This window comes from Nicotiana tabacum, chromosome 9 (assembly GCF_000715075.1).
Source record: "Nicotiana tabacum cultivar K326 chromosome 9, ASM71507v2, whole genome shotgun sequence".
Taxonomy (NCBI): Eukaryota; Viridiplantae; Streptophyta; class Magnoliopsida; order Solanales; family Solanaceae; genus Nicotiana; species Nicotiana tabacum.
In genome coordinates, this window is record NC_134088.1 from 26653390 (window position 1) to 26677593 (window position 24204).

Consider the following 24204-nt stretch of genomic DNA (forward strand, 5'->3'; position numbering starts at 1 on the left):
CATTCTCATGGTGGGTACACAGCTTAATAAATAGCTGTAAATACTGCGAACATAGATACATGAGAAAACTCAAAACTTTAAGTTCAAAACCCACAATGTACATAGAGCTTCTATGAAAATGGATACCTATATACATAAAACGAACTAGACCCAAACACCCACTAGAACTGTAGCAGGCTCACCACAAGCTGAGTAGTGAATAAGATCCCTATCAAAGATCCATATCATCCTGTAGAAGTATAACTGCATCCATTAAAAGATGCAGCGCCTACGGCAAAACGGACGTGAGTACATGTGGAATAGTACTCGTATGTAAGGCAGTCAAAACAACATATAAAAATACGGTAACTCAAATAAGAGGCAAATAAAGTACATCAAGAAACTACAAAACATCCTATAGGATCACATTTCAAGTCTTATTATACTTGCATCATTCAAAACTTCTTTTAGGATCAACTGAGCCATATGAACTATACGTGGAATACATAATATAATGTAATTGTAACAACATGTACAAACAAGTCCAATGAAAGTGGAACACTCCTCCCTTATTTTACAGATACAATTTCATAGACCGTCCTTAGTGTTCACATATCATATCATACACCTATGGGTCTCATAGACAGCTCACAGTGTTCGCATATCATATCATGCACCTATGCGTCTTATAGACCGTTCACAGTGTTCACTTACACAATACAAATACATCTATTCAAGGGCTTGGAAATATAACATGAATATGATGAATCATAACATCAATAAAAGACCTTAGATAGCCGTTAATGCCAAGCAAATTTATTTAGAGCTTCCATCCAAATTTATAGATATTAAGTCGGAGATCCTTTATAACCGCCTTTACAGAAAGTGGCCCAGCCGCCTCACCCCAATATATGCGGGTGGAAATGTATTTAACAATACCACAATCTCTACACAAAGCGGTCATGCCACCTCACCCCAATATGTGCAGGTGGATGTGTATTCCACAATACCAAAATTCCTACACAAAGCGGTCATGCCGCCTCACCCCAATATATGCGGGTGGAGGTGTATCACAAAACAAAAATCCCTACACAAAGCGGTCATGCCGCCTCACTCCAATATGTGGGGGTGGAGGTGTATCACAATACCAAAACCTTTACACAAAGAGATCATGCCGCCTCACTCCAATATATACGGGTGCAGGTGTATCACAATACCAAAATCCGTACATAAAGCGGTCATGCTGCCTCACCCCAATTTATGCGGGTGGAGGTGTATTCCACAATACCACAATCACTACATAAAGCGGTCATGCTGCCTCACCCCAATATGTACGGGTGGAGGTGTATAACAATACCAAAATCCCTACACAAAACGGTCATGCCGTCTCGCCCCAATATATGCGGGTGGAGGTGTATTCCACAATACCACTATACCTACACAAAGCGGTCATGCCGCATCACCCCAATATGTACGGGTGGAGGTGTATCACAATACCAAAATTCCTACACAAAGAGGTCATGCCGCCTCACCCTAATATGTGCGGGTGGAGGTGTCTTCCAATCATAATACCATATATAAACTGAAAGCGACATAGTTTGCCATTACATTTAAGGTCGTAATTTCCCATATCATTGGAATACTTCATGTTTATGCTCATCATGGAGAAACACAACTCATTACATTAGCATATGCATGGTAAATAAATAAGTCGATTTCAATGGCACATGAGCCAAATTGCTTTCCTTAAGGTTCATCATCATTTAGCATAGGACATCTCCCTTTCATCTAATTATTCACTCACTTGACATCTTGAGGTCATTAGCTAGGTTCATGACTCTTGGGGACTAAACAATCGAAGTCATTTACATACATTTTTTCAGAAGCATACAACTATAGTTGAAACCATTAGGACATACAACACTTAATAATTCTCCTTTATGAAACAACCACATTTCTTGTTCATACTATCACTTACTTGTACGTGCCATGGGTGATCATAGAACATTAAGAGCATTTAGGACATTTAGGAACATCATAGCCTTTACTCGCAAGAACGTAGGGGCTTATAACACATTGGAAACAAAAGTACAAATACGTTCATCTACTAACCTTTCACACCATATATCACTTCATAATTACCTTCAACTACTTACAACATCATTATTTCATTGGCTCCCTTGGCCTTGCATATTATTCTTCATCCATAGCACTGTGGCCGTATATCATATTCCGCACTTTTATTTGTTTACTTTCAAGGATTATCATCATGAACATCATCATATAGAATACTCTTAAAATACCTTTCCCAAAAAGGGCAATACACAATTTCCACTCACGAATATGTAAGAACGCAAAACACATTGAAAATACTCACAAAGCTTAGCATTAGTTAGAACAGCCACATATGGGTATGACTTGAGTACATAAGCTTTTAGGCAATTCTAATTCTGAAGTCATTTTGGAATAGTTGAATCAAAGCTCTTTTATTAACCTTTCTCACGTCATTTCATTTCTTTGGCACTATTGGCCACAAGTATAACTTTTATTCTTGGCACGGTGGCCACACTTCATATCACCACTCTCTTCTTTCTCTTTTGATCATATTTATATATTATCAACAACAAGACATTTCAAATAATGACTTTAGGTACACAACACATATGATCAATTTAGTGTCTTAAGCATGTCGAGTTTTTCTCACACAATTCGGTATACTAGCATTCATTTGGAACACGACTCAAAGCCATAATATTTTAATACACATATCATTCTTGAACACATTCCCGAAGGATAACATCATATGATAAGATCATCCGGAACACATTTCGAACATATGTCTTTCAACACAAAGCTTATTCGGAATAGTTGATTTATGAAGAATAACTCGGGACTTACAAGAACATCATGGGATTCAATTCTAGGAAAAAGGTTTAGCCAACATACCTCACTTTGAGCTTTTCTTAATTTACTACAACGATCCACTACACTAAGAAATAACAATCTACAATAGCAACATCCAATGGAACCAATATTAGTAACATATTCCATAGTTTAGACCATTTAGGCATTTTATCAAACACCTAATAGGCATGAATCTTTACATCTCTTACCCATAGAATTAGTTCATCTAACTACTACTATTTACCAACACGTTATTCCACCATCATTTTTAAATAATTCATAATTCCAACATCATATAGATGACCATCCATCCACACCCAACAACAAAAATTCCTTCAAATAATCACCTTTCAATCTCAACAATGGTTATGTATTTAAATTGGGAACTTATGATTTCCAATCACCATACCATAAGTTCCAATACCTAATTCATACTCATATTCCCATAATATATTCATACATGTAAGTCTAAGGGTGTAGGATTACCTTTTGGAAGAAATCTTGCAAAATCCTCCTTTGAGTTCTTGAAGAAATTTCTTGAAGATCTATGTATTTTATGTGTAGATTTCATCAATACTAGTGTAAAAATGATGGAATTTCACACCAAGATAATGGGGATTGCTTACCTTGAAGAAGACGGGAGTTGGGGGTCTTGATAGAGTGGAGAGCAGCTCCAAGAATCGGCCAAGAGGAGTGGGAGAAGTGAGCTACCGAAAAGCTCTTTATAAAGGCTTCAGGCCTAGCTTGTCTATCCTCGTGCATCGCACGGACATGCACGAGCTCTCGTTCAACTGCGCGTGCTGGGGCAATACTTTGCTGTTTTGTTCAAATGGCTGGGGGTCATGGCTCGTTCAAACCCGTGCGGCGCACGAGTTCACACGAGCTCCCGAGTTGCATCCTTTCTATATTTCTTGTTTTCCAACTTACCCTCCTTCGATACCTTGCTATGATAAAGACTCCAATTCACTTCCAAACTTTCATATAAGTATGAAACCATGATTACCCGATGTTACCCTCATCCATAGCCATCTGGGGTACACAAGCAAAAAGTGGAGATCTCGAGGCGCGATATAACTCCTTAAACCCTTAGCGAAACGTTATTTGTTCTACCTGCCTCATTTTAGTAATTTGATCATAACTTCTTGTAGAAATATCCAAATGACAAATGGTTTGATGTGTTGGAAACTATACTCAAAGGGCTTTAATGTGAGAGGTAGATCACCTCCTAAGTCTATATAGTTTGGAATCCGCATACATTTAAATTAGGATGTTATGCGCATTGAGACATCCTTTCCACTTAATGTATCCAACTTGTTCCACACAAATTCTTGTCATTCAAAAAACTCCTTAATATGTCCCAACACACCTCAAACATATATTCACATTTCAAAATGATGTGGTTCTATCCCATATGTCTCTTTAAATACTTGAAAACGTTATTCCCAAAAACCATTGGTGTACTTAAAATCTTAAATCACTAGAAAATTTTAACGGGGCCTTACATTCTCCCCCGTTTAGGATCATTCGTCCTCGAATGAGGGTTAGGGCAAGCCACAAAATACCCAATATGACTTAGCTCTTTATTCACATTCCCAAGTCTCATATTTGACTAACTCCCCGAATATTCCGAAAAATTCGATAGAGTTTCCCCTATAATTGGGCATATCCACATGGCAGAGAATCTCAGAAATCAGTCCTAACACCATACAGATAACACCACATTGCACCATATACATGAAAACAACACCAACCATAACTCTCGAGGCTAACTCTATGACCTTGTTTACCTTGGTCATATCCTTGACTTTTCCTTCATCCATTACAAGGATAATTGGGAACCTCACACATTATGCCTATTATGTGCGTCATTCCTTTAATCCTTAAGCCTTTCTCATTTCGTAGCACGATGTGCAAACATTCCTTGATATTAACAAGGGAACTCCGAGACTAACTCAGAACCTTAACACACGATTGAGGATAGAAGAAGGAAAACTTTTCCTATATGTCTTTGTAGCCTCCCTATTATAAGTGTGGCCGGCAACACACCGATAAGAGGGACTCTACTGACACAGCTCCATGACACAACTCCATGACACCTTAGGACTCCCAAGCCATGCTCTGATACCAAGTTTGTCACACTCCAAAATCGAGGAGCGCGACCGGCGCTTAACCGATTAAACCTAGTCGAGCAAGCCTAATTTACATTAACTTCTCATCATTACTCATGCATGATTTACCATAACATAATTAGATCTTGGCTTTCATATTGGATACATTTGGTTCAATGGCCTAAAATTCTTTCTCATGGTGGGTACACAACTTTATAAATAGCTGTAAATACTGTGAACATAAATACATGACAAAACTCAAAACTTTAAGTTCATAACCCACAATGTACATGAAGCTTCAATGAAAATAGATACCTACATACATAAAGCGAACTAGACCCAAATACCCACTAGAACTATAGCGAGCTCACCATAAACTGAGTAGTGAAGAAGATCCCTATCAAAGATCCATATCATCCTATAGAAGTATACCTACATCCATTAAAAGATGCAGTGCCCCCGGCAAAAGATACGTGACTACATGTGGAATAGTACTCGTATGTATGGCAGTCAAAACAACATATAAAAATACGGTAACTCAAATATGAGGCAAATAAAGTACATTAAGAAACTACGAAACATCCCATAGGATCACATTTCAAGTCTTATTATACTTGCATCATTCTAAACATCTTTTAGGATCAACTGAGCCATATGAACTATGCGTGGAATACATAATATAATGTAATTGTAACAACATGTACAAACAAGGCCAATGAAAGTGGCACCTTCCTCCCTTATTTTATACATACACATTTCATAGACCGTCCTTAGTGTTCACATATCATATCATACACCTATGCGTCTCATAGACCGTTCATAGTGTTCGCATATCATATCATGCACCTATGCATCTCGTAGACCATTCACAGTGTTCACTTACACAATACAAATACACCTATTCAAGGGCATGGAAATATAACATGAATATGATGAATCTTAGCATCAATAAAAAAGCTTAGACAGTCGTTAATGCCAAGCAAATTTATTTAGAGCTTCCATCCAAATTTATAGATATTAAGTCGGAGATCCTTTATAACCACCTTTTCACATAGCGTCCCTGCCGCCTCACCCCAATATATGCAGGTTGAGGTGTATCACCATACCGCAATCCCTACACGGTCATGCCTCCTCACCCCAATATATGCGGGTGGAGGTGTATTCCACAACACCATAATCCCTACACAAAGCGGTCATGCTGCCTCACCCCAATATGTGCGGGTGGAGGTGTATCACAATACCAAAATCCCTACACAAAGCGGTCATGCCGCCTCACCCCAATATATACGGGTGGAGGTGTATTCCACAATACCAAAATCCCTACACAAAGCGGTCATGCCGCTTCACTCCAATATGTGCGGGTGGAGGTGTATCACAATACCAAAATCCCTACACAAAGCATTCATGCCGCCTCACCCCAATATGTGTGCGTGGAAATGAATCACAATACCAAAATCCCTACACAAAGCGGTCATGCCACCTCACACTAATATATACGGGTGGAGGTGTATTCCACAATACCACAATCCCTACACAAAGAGGTCATGCCGCCTCACCCCAGTATATGCGGGTAGAGGTGTATCACAATACCAAAATCCCTACACAAAGCGGTCATGCCACCTCACCCCAATATGTGTGGGTGGATGTGTCTTCCAATCACAACACCATATATAAACTCAAAGCGACATAGTTTGTCATTACATTTAAGGTCGTAATTTCCCATATCATTGGAATATTTCATGTTTATGATCATCATGGAGAAACACAACTCATAACATTTGCACATGCATGGTAAATTAATAAGTCGATTTCAATGGCACACGAGCCAAATTTCTTTCCTTAAGGTTCATCATCATTTAGTATAGGACATCTCCCTTTCATCTCATTATTCACTTACTTGACATCTTGAGGTCATTATCTAGGTTCATGACTCTTTGGGACTTGACAATCGAAGTTATTTACATACATTATTTTAGATGCATATAACTATTTTTGCCTTACCCATTTTTGATCAGCCTATATCCGACCCAACCAGCCCATTTGTCACCCCTATTTATGATTAATGTTATCATGTCGAAGAATTTTAATTTCATTTAGCATAGGTATGAATCAGATGGCTTGGCCTGGTATGTCCCAAGTCGTCTATGCTGAACATATTTTGCTTGAAGAATTCTTGCCCACAAGGAGTTTGCACTCCTATGGAAATGCCATAGTAACCCTGCTAGCATTGCATGATTTTTATCATTAGTTTTATATAGTCCCAGTTGCCCAAGTGATTTTGGTATGGTTACTGTCTCCCAATTAACAAGGTGGGCTTTTCTTTTTTCCGGGGTTGATCGCCAAAGAAAATTTTGTTGGATATGGTCTATGTTGTTCCTAGTGGAGGGTGGTAGGAGATTGTTTTGCATGGAGTAGTTAGTAATGGTTGCCGGGAATGAGTGTATAAGGGTAGTTCTTCCTGCCATGTTGAGAGTTTTTTCTTTCACGCCTGATAGTTTGTTATTCATTTTATCGATGATGAATTGTAATCCTTGCCTTTGGGAAGTGGTTTGGTAGGTAAAAGCCAATGTATTTACCAAAATTGGTGGACTGGCAAACGTTTAGAGCACTAGTTAAACAATCTTGTGTATTTATGGGATCATTTTTGGAGAAGAATACTTTGGATTTGGAGAAGTTAATTTTTGCCCTGACTGGAGGTGTAAGGAATTGAATATATTTACAATAGTGCTGGTATTGTGCAGGTCAGCACGTGAGAATAAGATAAGATCGTCCGCAAAAAGCATGTGTGAGACGAGTGGTCAAGATCTGCTAATCTTGACTAGCGTCGAGTTTCCGTTGACTGTTGCTTGGTTAATTTGGTGAGATAAGGACTGCATACATATGATGAAGATATAGGGAAAGAGGGATCTCCTAGGCGTATTCCTCTCGATGATTCAAAGAATTTTGTCGGCTTGCCATTTATCATGATAAAAATGGAGTAAGAAGAGATACAATTCATGATTAGGTTAATAAGGTTTGTGGGGAAGCCTAATTTGTGGAGTAATTTAAGGATGTCACGACCCGAAATTCCCACCTTCAGGACCGTGATGGCGCCTAACATTTTACTTGCTAAGCAAGCCAACGTTGTCTATATCTATTAACCATTTTAAATAATTTCCTAATTAAATGACAACAATAAAACCGAATAGTCTGAAATACAGTAATAAACTAATAAGTAACGAAATCCAAATACAAATTCCAGAACTAGTGTCAGGAATACATGAGCGTCTAGAATACTACAAATAATGGTCTGAAATAAACATAACTGTCTGAATCAAAATAAAAAGCTAAAACAAAGTAGAAGGATACTTCAGGGTTGCGGACATCGTTAAACTATACCTCAAGTCTCCACTGATAGCTAGATCCGAGCAAGTCTACTGAACGCCGCTGAGACCAACTCCAAAATCTGCACAAGAAGTGCAGAGTGTAGTATGAGTACAATCGACCCCATGTACTCTGTAAGTGCCGAACTTAACCTCGACGAAGTAGTGATGAGGCTAAGGCGGTCTACCTACAATAACATGTACGTAGTATAATAATACTAACAGGGAAGGAAACCAGAAAATAAAAGTAAGACAGTTAATTTATGAAAAAGAACTCAATCCTTGGAATTAGAGAACCCAGAATAACCGATCTCAATATTTCATGTAACAATGATGGAAACCAACACAATAACAACAACGAATACAACATACACAATCCGTTGCGGCGCGCAACCCGATCCTACCGTACACACATAATCCTTGATTATATCACCATAGCATCATTTATCAATATTAAGAATCACATATAAAATATATTGGGGTGCGCAACCTGATCCCACCATTTCATCATAATCAATATCATAATCCTCCCTTGTTTCACTATGTCATAATTTTTCAATATCAAGTATTACGTACACAACCATTGTGGCGCACAACCCGATACCACCATATAATTATAATCAATATCAAAATACTCCCTTATTCGACCATATCACAACCGTTGCGACGTGCAACCCGATATAAGCATTGTCAATAAAAAGAAATCAATTCAATAACTCAATTTACAAGAATCTCCACAATTAAGGAATATGAAATCAAATCAATAAAGGAACCATGTACTAATCAAAGGAATGCTACAAATAATACAAAAGCAACAAAACAAGCCAGGTATGTGACAGTTAAGGTGTGCAAGTAAGACAATTAAGGCAAGTAGCAATTAATCACGGAGTCATGGAAGGAACAAACAATTCAATACAAGAATAATTAATGACAAGTAACAAATTACGGCATAGATAGCAATTAAAGCATGTAACAGTTAAAGCATGGAGTGAGATAATTCATGAAATACGAGAAAGACATGGAAACAATTAATTTGACAGCGTATATACACTCGTCACCTTGCATATATGTCGTTTCACATGTAGTTCATGTAACATAAAGTTCAAGGGATCCTAACTCCCTCAAATCAAGGTTAGACACAACCCTTACCTCGCTCCGCAATCAAGTCAAAGCTCAACGTGGGGCTTTTCCTCTAAAATTCCCCTCCAAACCAATCGAATCTAACCAAAATCGACTTAATATCATCATACAATGCTAAGAAAATCAATTACAATAGATAAAGCAAAGATCTTTACATTTTTCCCCAAAAAGTCAACAAAAGTCAACTCCGGATGTGCTTGGTCAAAACCCGAGATTCGGACCAAAACCCAATTACCCATTCACCCTCGAGCCCGATTATGTAATTAGTTTCAAAATCCGATCTCAATTTGAGGTCTAAATATCAATTTTACGAAAAACTCAAATTCTACACAAATCACTAATTTCTACCATGAAAGAGCATGGATTAAAGGTTAGAAATCAATCGGTCTTGATGAAAATGGAAGAAAATGAGCTAAAATATAATAACCTATGAAATAGGGGTAAAATTCCTCTTCAAAATTGCCTCTAGGACGAGCTCTAATGTGGAGATGGTGAAAAATGAAGAAAATCTCGACTTTGAGATATTTTAAATAACTGGCATCAGGTCTTAATCACATTCGCGAAGGACCTGACGCGATCGCGAAGCACAACATCCTTGTTGGCCTACACGTTCACGATGTTCCTCACGCGTTCGTGAAGGCTTTTCCCCCCTGGCCTTCGCATTCGCGTAGAGTAAAATCCCATCTTCCTACTCCCCCTCCTAACACTACGCGTTCACGAAGGAAAAGTCGCGTTCACGAAGGATAGACCCCCTACTACTCCGCGTTCGCGACCAACTACTCACGTTCGCGATGAGTAAATTCCTTCCAAGACCAGTCTCCCCTTCATTAATGTGAGAGTAGCGTTGCGATCGCGAAGCACAAAGTGCCAGGCACTAGATATCAGCAAAACCAGTAGATGCCTAAGTCCAAAAATTGCTCTGTAGCCTATCCGAAACTCACCTGAGCCCTTCGATCTCCAAACCAAACATGCACACAAGTGTAATAACATTATACGAACTCGCTCGCATGATTAAAACAGCAAAATAACACCTAGAATTTTGAATCAGACATCAAAATGAATGAAATTTTCAAAGAAACTTCAGAACTTTCAAATTTATAACCGGACGTCCGAATCACGTCAAATCAACTCTGTTTTACACCAAATTTTGCAGACAAGTCATAAATAGATAAATGAACTTATACCATGTTTAGGAACTAAAATCCGAATCTGGTAGCAACAAACTACTATCAAATTTAGGAATTCTTTAAACCATCAAATTACTAGTTTTCAACAATTCATGTTAAATCAAGTTAGGGACTTTCAAATTTATTTTCGAGCATACGCCCAAGTCCCAAATCACGATACGGACCCACAAATACCGTTAAAATACTGATCCGGGTCCGTTTATATAAAATATTGACTGTAGTCAACTCAAATCATTTTAAGGCTAAATTTCATATTTTCTTCAAATTTTCACATAAATACATTTTTTGGTAAAAGACTGGGACTACGCACGCAAATCAAGAAAGGTTATAAATCCAGATGCTTATATTATGGCACGTCAATTGTCCATGCAACACGTTGAATAAGCCGTGCTTGCGTGTGGATACGGATACATCCCCTAGGGTTACCCTTTCATGTTTCTCTTTTGATGGTGTACACGCGTAGTGCGAGAAACTGACGGGTTTTTGATTGATATGAGCTCTGGGAGAGCTGGTTATTGGTTTGGTTCAGTTACTGAGATTTTGATGTGGGCCTTAGAGCCGTGCTGTGACATCTATTTAAATCGAGTTGCGCGCCGCAACAGAGTAATATTTGGTTATTGCATTTAATCTTTATTTGCTATTCCTTGATTGTTTACCTGATTTACTTGTATATCTTCTATACATGCTGGATTGTTTACTGAGCAAAATACATTAAAAAGAATTATGAGCACTAATGTGGTCTTATCAACATTTTTTTCCTGAATTGATCATATATTTGTTCTACACTTGTTGAAAATTTATTAACTTGTACATGTGACTGGTGAGTATCATTTATAATTATTGCTTCTATTACCTCGCCGAGGTTAGTTACGATACTTATTGAGTACATGTGAACGGTTATACTCATACTATACTTCTGCACCTCGTGTGTAGATCTTGGAGCTGATGCTAATCTGTATGATGGGAGGTGGCCTTGAAGATGTACCTGCTTCCGGACATAGCTATCACTTATTTTTGGTGGTTCTAGATTTAGATTCTGTTTATGTACATTTCAAAGAAATGTTGTATTATTTTCCTATCAATTTTGTAAATCTAAGTCTTAGTGGCTCAAGACTTGTACTACCACTCATTGGGAGATTGCATAGAAAATATGTTATTTTATTCATTTACTTGTATTATTCTCAATTGTCTTGCGTTGAGTGTTACTTGGCTTACCTAGAAGGTTGGGTTAGGTTCCATCAGAACTAGATGGATTTTGGGTCGTGATACCTAGAGACTACAATGTGGATGCTATTGTAGTTTTCCGTGAAGGAAGGATCCTCAATTTACAGATATCACAACCTTTTCCTCGAAGAAAAGGATATGTTAACTATGGAAGAGAACTATATTTTCTTTATAGAAACAATATAATCAATTGTGGTAAAGTCTTTGCACTTCATTCAAGAAAAGGTAAAATCCATATATGGTAAAAAAGTTAGGACAAAATAGTAATATTTCGTACCTCTTTTTCTTCTACCTTTAATTTTTTAAGCCATATTAATCCTTATCATGCATAGTATTTTATGGGGCTATACAGTAACTAATCGATTGAAACCAGAACATATTCAATCAAAAAAAATATTAATGGGAAACATTGTAAATATTACAAAATTATATTGATGCGATTAGTCAAAATTTTCAAACAGAGCATGTGTATGATTAGCTGATAATCGGGAAAATAAATGTATTTAAATTGTTTGATCGTACAATTAATTAGAAGAAGCCAAAAAAGTTTCATCCATAAACATATTTTTGTTGAGATAGTCTTTATCCAAAGAATCTCTGATATCTCATTACCGTATTTCATTACTTTGGTATGATCTTTCTTTCTTCACTAAAGTGCTTTGTGTCTTGAAACTATTTGTCTAGGATAGATATTTATAGTAAGGCTTGGCAATGTATTTAAAGGATTTATTCTATTTTTTGATAGGCACATGCAAGTAGTTGGCTACACAAAATGGGAAATCTGTTGGTTTTTCATTTAAAAGGTGTGAATGGGAAATGAAACTTTACGGGATCCAAATTCACCTGGTTAAACCTTAAGAGCATTAGAAGCAACTTAATTCTGGAAAGATTAGTCTACTTCTATGCAAACCACTTACGGCTTAGCCTACACCCCGACTCCATAATCACAAACCTCCCTCGAACTCATTCAGCCCATTGCCCTCTATTGCTATACCTCTCAGAAACAGCCAGACCGAACAATTTATTTAGGCTGGAAACCATATGGTTTAGCCACCCGGATTTTAACAACATGGTTAACCACCACTGGCACAATTCCTTTATATACCATAACGCTCTAAATATTTTGACAAATCAGGTCAAGGAATGGAACAAGTCTACTTTTGGCAATATATTCAACATAAAAAAGGTACTACTAGCAAGGCTAGCAGGTCTTCAAAAAATGGACAATACCACAAAATCGTACTTCCACCAAAACTTAGAAAATGACCTTCGCGCCCAATATAATTTAGTATTGAAAAATGAAGAAGATTTTGGAAACTAAAATCTCGCATGCAATGGCTAAATTTACTCTTGGGTTTGGCGACCTGCTTGACTTGATTGAGTTAAAGAGATTCAGTTATGATGGCTTTGTGTTGTGCTAATGGGTTTCGAATAGTCCTCGATGATTTCGACCACGACTTAGGGCAGATGCTTTCTACATGTATGTGGGGTATGTTGTGTATAGTGATTTTCTCGCGGATGAGGTCTATTGTTAGGTTTCTTGCTGATGGAGTATGTATCTTGCTTGTGTTTCAGAGTTGTTAATGAGATTCTTATACTCTTCATATGATGGAATGATAGACAGGGTACGACGTATGGGGTCGAGGTTGGCATGTATGGGTCACGGCTCCATTTCGAAAGAAAGGTCATGAGTTTTAGATGACATGGAGGTTACAGATGTTTAGAAGAATGCTGGCACTATTTGGTTTTACCTGAGAAGAGTGTACATTTTAGAAAGATGCATTGTGTTTGGCTTGTGAATGCTTGACTGGTATTATGGTAAACACCTGGTTGATCGGCTGCTTTCAAATTTTTCTGTGTAACACAGAAGAATTATGGAAGTATTTCTCGTAAGATGATTGCGTATGAGGGATGTGTTAGTCATCCGAGTGGTGGAGTTAAAATCAGATATAGTGATTCATGTAATCTAGGGATTTGGAGACTAGATGGGTTCTGAAGGGCAGATTGTTCCTTGGTTGCGGAATGTGAAGGTATAGCCAAAGTTAGACAACTATTAGTATGTGTTATGGTTAGGTTATTATAGACTTTGGGAGGGTTATTTATCTATTTGTGTAGGGCCGGAGTTGATTTGGGGGTCGTTGGTACGCCTAATGAGGATGTATATTCTACACCAGGTCGGATTTGTTTACTCAGCACAACTATTGTGAAGGATGTATCATCGGTTAGAGTTGATCTTATTAGTGTCTTTTGGATTTCATGTATTGTTCTTCGATGCTACAATGGGTTGTGAGATTGTTGACTATTTATACACATGATGTGTTCCGTTTGGGCTTTGTGGCGTAATTCGAGCGAGATGGTTCTTGGGGTGTTGAATGGTTGATTGCTCCTTGGTTATGGTCTTCCGGTTTGTGGTATATTGTGCTATCTGTTCCTCCATGATTATGGTTATGCACTTCATATGGTTGTTGTTAATATCCGTATGGTTGTTGATTTTGAGCATTATGAGTCAGTGTATTTCATGTGGATTCGTGACTGGATTGGGTTACCCACTGTGACGGAGTTATGTTGGGATATGATCCTTTGGGTAGATTTTGTATTTTCTTAGTTCTCAATTGTGTGATGGGTTCATAGCATCGCGCTTATGGTGGTACCTGTTGAACTTGTAGAACAATTATCTCATTTGAATCTCTTTCCATTTTTAGGTACACTTGAGTTGTTGCTTATTGGTGCACGAATTGCATGGTATGTCGCTCTAGGTGATATTGGTATGGAATGTTGGTCAAGAAGCTTGTATTGTATATGGTGAGGTTATTGAACCTGGAATGAGCACTATCGAAATTGAGTAAGGTATGCTTGGAGATGTGATGATGTCACTAGTCAAGTTAGAATTTGGGTTGTGGTTCTTGTTGGGAAAGAGAGCTCCATGACTTTTTGATTTGATGGGCGGTTATGAGTCTCTGCATGTTTCTTTTATCATTGGTAGTGTACAAAGAGTTAGAACAAGGTTTTATTTGATATGAGGTTTTTTACTGGTACCTGATTCGTTATTGAGCAGCTATTGTGGTCGGAAGTTATTGCTATGAGTGTCTGAGTTATGTGGTATATCATGTGATTACATCATGGGTTATGGCTATGGCTTTGATACAAGCTTGTTTAGACTTATACAGTGCATGGATGTGAGAATCGAGTCTTGTAATTCTTTCCTGATGTTGAAATTGGGTTCAAAGTTTTATAATTGCTATTTCCGTGATAATATTGTTGATTTGAGCTATGATAGCACACTTTGCAGATGCATACACTTTAGCATGTCATTTATACCAGTCCACGAGCATGAACACTGATTTTCACCCATCCTATACATCTATTCTTGTATACTTGCTTCTGTTTGATATGATATGGACTAGATGCATGTGACCACGCTGGGCGGATTGTGTTGTTATGCCTGTGATTAGGCCGGGCGAATTATGTTGTTATGCCTGTGACCACGCTGATCGGATTGTGTTGTTATGTCTGTGACCATACCGGAAAAATTTTGTTGTTATGCACGTAACCACGCTGGGCGGATTATATTGTTATGCATTTAACCACGGATGGTGGATTGTGTTGTTATGTCTGTGACCACACCGGAAGATTGTATTGTTACACATGTGACCATATAGGGCAGATTGTGATATTGAGCCTCTGACCACATCGGGAGAATTGTGATTATTGATACGGAAGTTGTCCGTGCAGCATGTGATTTGCCCGTGCAATGCTAAGGATAATAGCAGCGATTTGATACGAATTTTCGTAACACATCCTACTTTACACTTGCTCTTTTAAGTGCCTTTGAATTCTGGCCAGCGTTAAAATGTCGAACTCCCAATCTGCCCCTCTAAACACGGATGTTGAGTCTGGCCACCATGGCGAGAACAACAATATAATGCCCGGGAACGAGGTGCCCCCCAATCCCAACGGAATTTCAGTTGCCGACACGATCGACGCGAACTCATATGTGGCCATCAACACGAATTTGCCCGTTGATCCTGAGAATAACATCCGCGGGGGAGTCCGGTCGGTAGCTCAAAATGCTCTTGACGGTGTGAGAGATGGGATCAGCTTGCGGGTGATCTTCTAAATGCTGCAGGCTCAGCAGGCAGCGATCGACAAACTGCAGGACTGAAGTCGCGCTCCCAATAGATTTGAGCCCGAAACATCCAAGGAAAACACTCGCAGAAATGAACCAGACACATATAGGCCAAATGAATTTGAACCCGGAACTAACCCCAAAATACTAAAGATGGTCGAGGAATTGAAAAAGTGGGTGGAAACGAGAGAAAAAAAAATCGAAGCTAACGACAAGAAGGGGGAGACTTACAACTCCAGGGTCGACCAAATCCCCGGAGCGCCACAATTATTGAAAGGCCGAGATTCCAAGAAGTTTGTTAAGAAACCCTTCCCTCCGAGCGCAGCCCCGAAGCCGATCCTTAAAAAGTTTTGCATGCCTTAATTCCTAAGAACAATGGGACAACTAACACAAATGAACATGTGAGCTCATACACGTGTGCCATCAAGGGGAATGACTTAGAAGATGATGAGATCGAATCTGTCTTGCTGAAAGTTTTTGGAGAGACCTTGTCAAAACGATCTATGTTATGGTATCACAACCTACCTTCTTACTCTATTGACTCATTTGCTATGCTTGCAGATTCCTTCATAAAAGTACACGCCGGGGTTATCAAGGCCGAGACCAGGAATTCGTGTCCCGTTTTCAAATGGAACAGATGGACCTGCCTCCGGTCGCGAACGATTGGGCCATTCAGGCCTTCACCCAAGGACTCAACACGCAAAGCTCGTTGGCTTCGCAACAGTTAAAGCAAAATCTGGCAGAATATTCAACCGTAACTTGGGCCGATGTGCATAACCGATATCAGTCAAATATTAGAGTCGAAGATGATCAGCTCGGAACCCCTTCCGATTTTGTTTATCCTATCCGAGCCAGTGACAGACCCAAAAGAGACATTGATTGTGAACCAAGGCTAAGTAAGGACCGATATCAACCGTATATTGGTGATCGTAAGAGTAACGAATTTGGACGAAACCCTGTGAGAAATGAAAATAGAAGAGATCGGAGTCAAAATAACCGGGGACTCATAAGCAAAAATGATTTTCCTATCGGGCCTAAGGAACCACCAAGGTTATCAGAGTATAACTTCAACATCGATGATGCTCCTATCGTAACCGCCATCGGATGCATCAGAGACGCTAAGTGTCCTCGACCTCTACAGTCTGATCCAGCCCAAAGGGATCCTAACATAATGTGCAAATATCATGGCACTCATGGCCACAGGACGGAGGACTGCCAATAATTAAGAGAGGAAGTAGCCTGGTTATTCAACAACGGACATCTCCAAGAGTTTCCTAAGTGATCGAACCAAAAATCATTTAAGGAATCGAGATTCTAATTAACAGATCGAGCAGGATGAACCTCAACACGTCATTAACATGATCATCAGCGGGGTCGACGTTCCTCAGGGGCCGTTGCTGAAGCGCACCAAAGTATCCATCACAAGGGAAAAACAGACTTGGAATTACGTACCGGAGGGAACCTTGTCTTTCAACGATGAGGGCGCTGAAGGGATCATGCACCCCCAAAATGATGCACTGGTAATATTTGTATTTATAAATAAATCTCGAGTTAAGCATGTGTTGATTGATCCAGGTAGCTCGGCCAACATCATCAGATCGAGGGTCGTTGAACAACTTGGTCTAGAAGATCAGATCGTCCCTGCAGTCCGAGTTCTAAACGGATTCAACATGGCATGTGAGACCACTAAAGGGGAGATAACATTACCGGTAAACGTCATCGGGACCATTCAGGAAGACAAGTTCTATGTAATCAAAGGAGTCATGAGGTACAATGCTCTTAACCGATTAAACCTAGTCGAGCAAGCCTAATTTACATTAACTTCTCATCATTACTCATGCATGATTTACCATAACATAATTAGATCTTGGCTTTCATATTGGATACATTTGTCTCAATGGCCTAAACTTCTTTCTCATGGTGGGTACAAAGCTTTATAAATAGCTATAAATACTATGAACATAAATACACGACAAAACTCAAAACTTTAATTTCATAACCCACAATGTACATGGAGCTTCTATGAAAATGGATACCTATATACATAAAACGAACTAGACCCAAACACCCACTAGAACTGTAGCGGGCTCACCATAAGCTGAGTAGTGAAGAAGATCCCTATCAAAGATTCATATCATCCTGTAGAAGTATACCTGCATCTATTAAAAGATGCAGCGCCCCCGGCAAAAGGGACGTGTATACATATGGAGTAGTACTCGTATGTAAGGCATTCAAAACAACATATAAAAATATGGTAACTCAAATAAGAGGCAAATAAAGTACATCAAGAAACTACAAAATATCCCATAGGATCACATTTCAAGTCTTATTATACTTGCATCATTCTAAACTACTTTTAGGATCAACTGAGGCATATGAACTATACGTGGAATACATAATATAATGTAATTGTAACAACATGTACAAACAAGGCCAATGAAATTGGCACATTCCTCCTTTATTTTACATATACACATTTCATAGACCGTCCTTAGTGTTCACATATCATATCATACACCTATTTCTCTCATAGACCATTCACAGTGTCCGCATATCATATCATGCACCTATGCGTGTCACAGACCATTCACAATATTCACTTACACAATACAAATACATCTATTCAAGGGCTTGGAAATACAACATGAATATGATGAATCATAGCATCAATAAAAGAGCTTAGATAGGCGTTAACGCCAAGCAAATTTATTTAGAGCTTCCATCCAAATTTATAGATATTAAGTTGGAGATCCTTTATAACCACCTTTACACAAAGCGACCCTGCCGCCTCACCCCAATATATGCGGGTCGAGGTGTATCACCATACCGCAATCCCTACACGGTCATGCCACCTCACCCCGATATATGCGAGTGGAAGTGTATTCAACAATACCACAATCCCTACACAAGCGGTCATGCCGCCTCACCCCAATATGTGTGGGTGGAGGTATATTACATAATACCACAATGCCTACACAAAGCGGTCATGCCGCCTCACCACAATATGTGCTGGTGGAGGTGTATCACAATACCAAAATCCCTATACAAAGCGGTTGTGCCGCCTCACCCCAATATATGCAGGTGGAGGTGTATCACAATACCAAAATTCCTACACTAAGCGGTCATGCCGCCTCACGCTAATATATGCGGGTGGAGGTTTATCACAATACCGAAATCCCTACACAAAGCGTTCATGCTGCCTCACCTCAATATATGCGGGTGAAGCTTTATTCCACAATACCATTATCCCTACACAAAGTGGTCATGCCGCCTCACCCCAATATGTGCGGGTGGAGGTGTATTACAATACCAAAATCCATACACAAAGTGGTCATGCCGCCTCACCCCAATATATGCGGGTGAAGGTGTATTCCACAATACCACAATCCCTGAACCAAGCGGTCATGCCACATCACCCCAATATATGCGGGTGAAGGTGTATCACAATACCAAAATCCCTACACAAAGCGGTCATGCCGCCTCACCCCAATATGTACGGGTGGAGGTGTCTTCCAATAACAATACCATATATAAACTCAAAGAGACATAGTTTTTCATTACGTTTAAGGTCAAAATTTTTCATATTATTGGAATACTTCATGTTTATGCTCATCATGGAGAAACACAACTCATTACATTACCACATGCATGGTAAATCAATAAGTCGATTTCAATGGCACATGAGCCAAATTTCTTTCCTTAAGGTTCATCATCATTTAGCATAGGACATCTCCCTTTCATCTAATTATTCACTTACTTGACATTTTGAGGTCATTAGCTAGTTTCATGACCCTTGGGGACTTAACAATCGAAGCATTTACATACATTATTTTAGAAGCATACAACTATAGTAGAAATCATTGGGACATACAACACTTCATAATTCTCATTTAGGCAACGACCACATTTCATGTTCATACTATCACTTACTTGTACTTGCCATGAGTGATCATAGAACATTAAGAGCATTTAGAACATTTAGGAGCATCATAGCTTTAACTCGCAAGAACGTAGGAGCTTATAACACATTGGAAACAAAAGTACAAATATGCTCATCTATTAACCTTTCACACCATATATCACTTCACAATTACCTTCAACTACTTACAACATCATTATTTCATTGGCTCCCTTGGCCATACATATTATTCTTTATTTATAGCACTGTGGTTGTATATCATATTCCGTACTTTCATTTCTTTACTTTCAAGGATTATCATAATGAACATCATCATATAGAATACTCTTAAAATACCTTTCCCAAAAAGGGCAATACACAATTTTCACTCACGAATATGTAAGAACGAAAAACACATTGACAATACTCACAAAGCATAACATTAGTTAGAATATCCACATATGGGCATGACTTGAGTACATAAGTTTTTAGGCAATTCTAATTCTGAAGTCATTTTGGAACCGTTGAATCAAAGCTCATTTATTAACCTTTCTCACGTCATTTTATTTTTTTGGCACTATTGGCCACAATTATATTTGGGATGCATTGCTTAAGATACAGACAGGAACATGAAAGAAACCACTCAAATGACTTACTCCTTCCGTTTCACTTTATTTATCTTTTATTTGACTTGACACAAAATGTAATAAAGAAATAAAGACTTTAATAAAAAAATTGTTACCGTAAATATTCCATAACAATTTTAACAAGTTAATCATAATTCAACCTCTATTGTCGAAAGTTACAATTTACAAGTGATATATGTGAATGCAAACTGATCAGTTCATTTGTGCAATGAGGAAAAATACTCCTTCTCCATGATCCCTTCTAAATCTTACCAATACCGTGCTTCACGTTCTTTTTTAAAAATCCAAATGTCCATCTTATAAAAACAAAAAAGGAGGATTAATTTAGTCAAAATTTAGCAAAATATTTAACTTGTATAAAATATCATTTGCTTCATTCCTTATATTACTCGTTTCTTCTTTGAATAGCCAACCAAGTTTCATTGGAAAAATTGACTAACCATTAAATAAATTGCCAGACCTTGCTATAAATACCTGTCTTCCCATAATAGTTTTCATACACAAATCACTTCAAAGAAAATAGAAAGATCGTATTATATCCAAAGTATTGGAATATGGCAAAGTCACTACTGAGCTACACAACCTTCCTTGCTCTCCTCTTGTGCTTCCTCCTTATTTCATCCAATGGTTGGTACTTCTTTCATTGTCATTTCATTTGTGAATATTGTATGCGTATATTTTAGTTCCAAAATATTAGTGTTTTTACAACAAAATAACGGTATATATATACCCGAATTCCAAGCTAGTTCTAGTTGGTCTCTCTATAATGATTTGGACCCAAAACTACAATCCAATATTACATTAATTTACAAAAAATCATTATAAATTGATTAATTTTACGCTAGTTCTTAACTTGCTATAATCCTTTCGTAATACAGGCAGCTAGCACCTGGCTATGCCATTGCACAATCATATACGAACTCGCTAACATGAAATGATTATCATTATTGTTATAACTTATAACAAAAAAAAAGATATATTTCAACATTTTTAGAAGAAATTCATATATTTTAATTCAAATAAATGATTTTAACCAAAAATAATTATGATAAGTTGTTGTTCCATGCAGAGATGCAAGTGGCAGAGGGCAAACTTTGTCGAAGGAAGAGCAAGACATTTTCTGGCTATTGCTTTATTAGTGAACACTGCGACGAAGAATGCAAAGAGAAAGAGGGGGCAAAGAGGGGTATGTGCATTAAGAAGAGCATCTTTAGACGTTATTGCTACTGCTACCACAAATGCAAATAAGCATCAAATGCTCTCAGAATTCTCGTTTTTGTGTATAATAAATAAAAAGTGGTGTGTTGTCTTGTGTGTGAACGAATAAAAACACTGTCAATTCACTAGAATTGAAGTTATTATGAGAAAATAGTATTAAATTATGTTTGTATTATCATATTCAAGAAATCATGGATAATATGAATATCCATATTATTCGTTGGTTAACTCATTTTCTATCAGTATTAAATATGTATCGAATCGGATAATTTATACGTTTTTGCATTACCCGTTTTCGAACCGCCCATATCCAACCCAACCCGCACAATTGCCACCCTTAATTATGATTAATGTTATCATGCCGAAGAATTTTAATTTCATTTAGCATTGAGAAAATAAATAGTAGACTAAGTACTACTTGTGAGCAATATTGAATGCAACCTCAACTCTTTGTGCGACGCGGAATTTCTAAGGCATATCAATGCCAAGGAGACAACCTTATCACCAGAACCATATTTTTTCTATTAAAAGTTTTTCTGTAATAGAAACACTTTAAATTACCAAACTTCCGCGAACTTCAACAACATAACAAATTATACAATGCAGACTCTATTTGATTTAGAAATATGAAAAGAATTTTTGGAGTTTCTATTATGAAAAATCTGTAAAATTTGTATTTATAAGCAATGAAAGGGTGAGATGGAGATGTGCAATTCAAAATGTGCCTTTTTTAATTTCCCATTCCTACCTTTTTAAATAAAAAACCAACAGATTTCCTGTTTTGTCCCAACTACTTGCGTGCGGAATCCTTTAAATACATTAGCAAGCTTTACTATAAATATCTATCTTAGGCAAATAGTTTCAAGACACAAAGCACTTTAGCGAGGAAAGAAAGATCATTCCAAAGTAAAGAAACACAGTAATGAGATATCAGAGCTTCTTTGGATAAAAACTATCTCAAATAAAAATATGTTTATGGATGAAACTTTTTTGGCTTCTTCTATTAATTGTAGGATCAGACAATTTAAATACATTTATTTTCCCAAATATCAACTAATCATACACATGCTCCGTTTGAAAATTTTGACTAATAGCATTTTTATAATAATTGTAGTATTTACAATGTTTCCCACTAATATTTCTATTGATTGAAAGTGTTCTGGTTTCAATCGATTAGTTACTGTATAGCCCCATAAAATACTATGCATGATAAGGATTAATATGGCTTAAAATATTAAAGGTAGAAGGAGAAGAGGTACGCAATGTTAGGATTTTGTCCTAATGATTCTATCTTTTCTTTGAATGAAGTGCAAAGACTTTACCATAATTGATTATATTTTTTCTATAAGGAAAATATAGTTCTCTTTCAAAGTTAACAAATCCTTTTTTTCGAGAAAAATATTGTGACCTGTATAAATTGAAGATCTCTCCTTCGTAGAAAAGTACAATAGTATCCACACTGTAGTCTTTAGGTGTCACGATCAAAAATCTATCTCATTGTGATGGTACCTAACCCAACCTGCTAGGTAAGCCAAGTAATAGTCAACACAACACAAATGAGAATGATAAAGTAAATGAGTAAAATAACTGAGTTTCTATACAATCTCCCAATCAGGGGCGGCTCTAAGGCTTTGGGTAGTGAGGCCATTGCCTTAGGCCCCCAAATTTTGAAGGCCCTCAAATTTATTTTAAATTCTTATTATTATTGTTACTGTTATATATTATATAATTTATATAAATAATTAGAATAAAAAAAGTGTTACAGTATATTTTTTGTTACTTGATTGAGGTTATTTTATACAATAAATTTATAAATTATGATAATTTTCTTCCCTCATTAATTAGTATATTTGACAAGAGTGGTTGCTCTAGTGGTGAGCACCCTCCACTTCCAACCAAGAGGTTGTGAATTCGAGTCACCCCAAGAGCAAGGTGGGGAGTTCTTGGAGGGAGGGAGCCGAGGGTCTATCTGAAACACCCTCTCTACTCCAGGGTAGGGGCAAGGTCTGCGTACAAAGTACCCTCCACAAATCTCACTAGTGGGATTATACTGAGATTAAGGGCCTTCGAATATGATTTCACCTTAGGCCCCGAGATCTATTGAGCCGTCCCTGCTCCCAATGAGTGGTAGTACAAGTCATGAGCTACTAAGACTTAAATTTACAAAACTGATAGGAAAATAATACAACATATGTTTGAAATGTACATAAACAAAATCTAAATCTGAAACTACCAAGAACAAATAGTAGCTATGTCCGAAAGCAGGTACATATTCAAGGCCAGCTACTGCCATGGCAAAGTCACTAGTGAGCTGCACAACCTTCCTTGCTCTCCTCTTGTGCTTCCTCCTCATTCCATCCAATGGCTGGTTTTGTTGTTTCATTTGTGACTATTCTAAATACTATATTTGC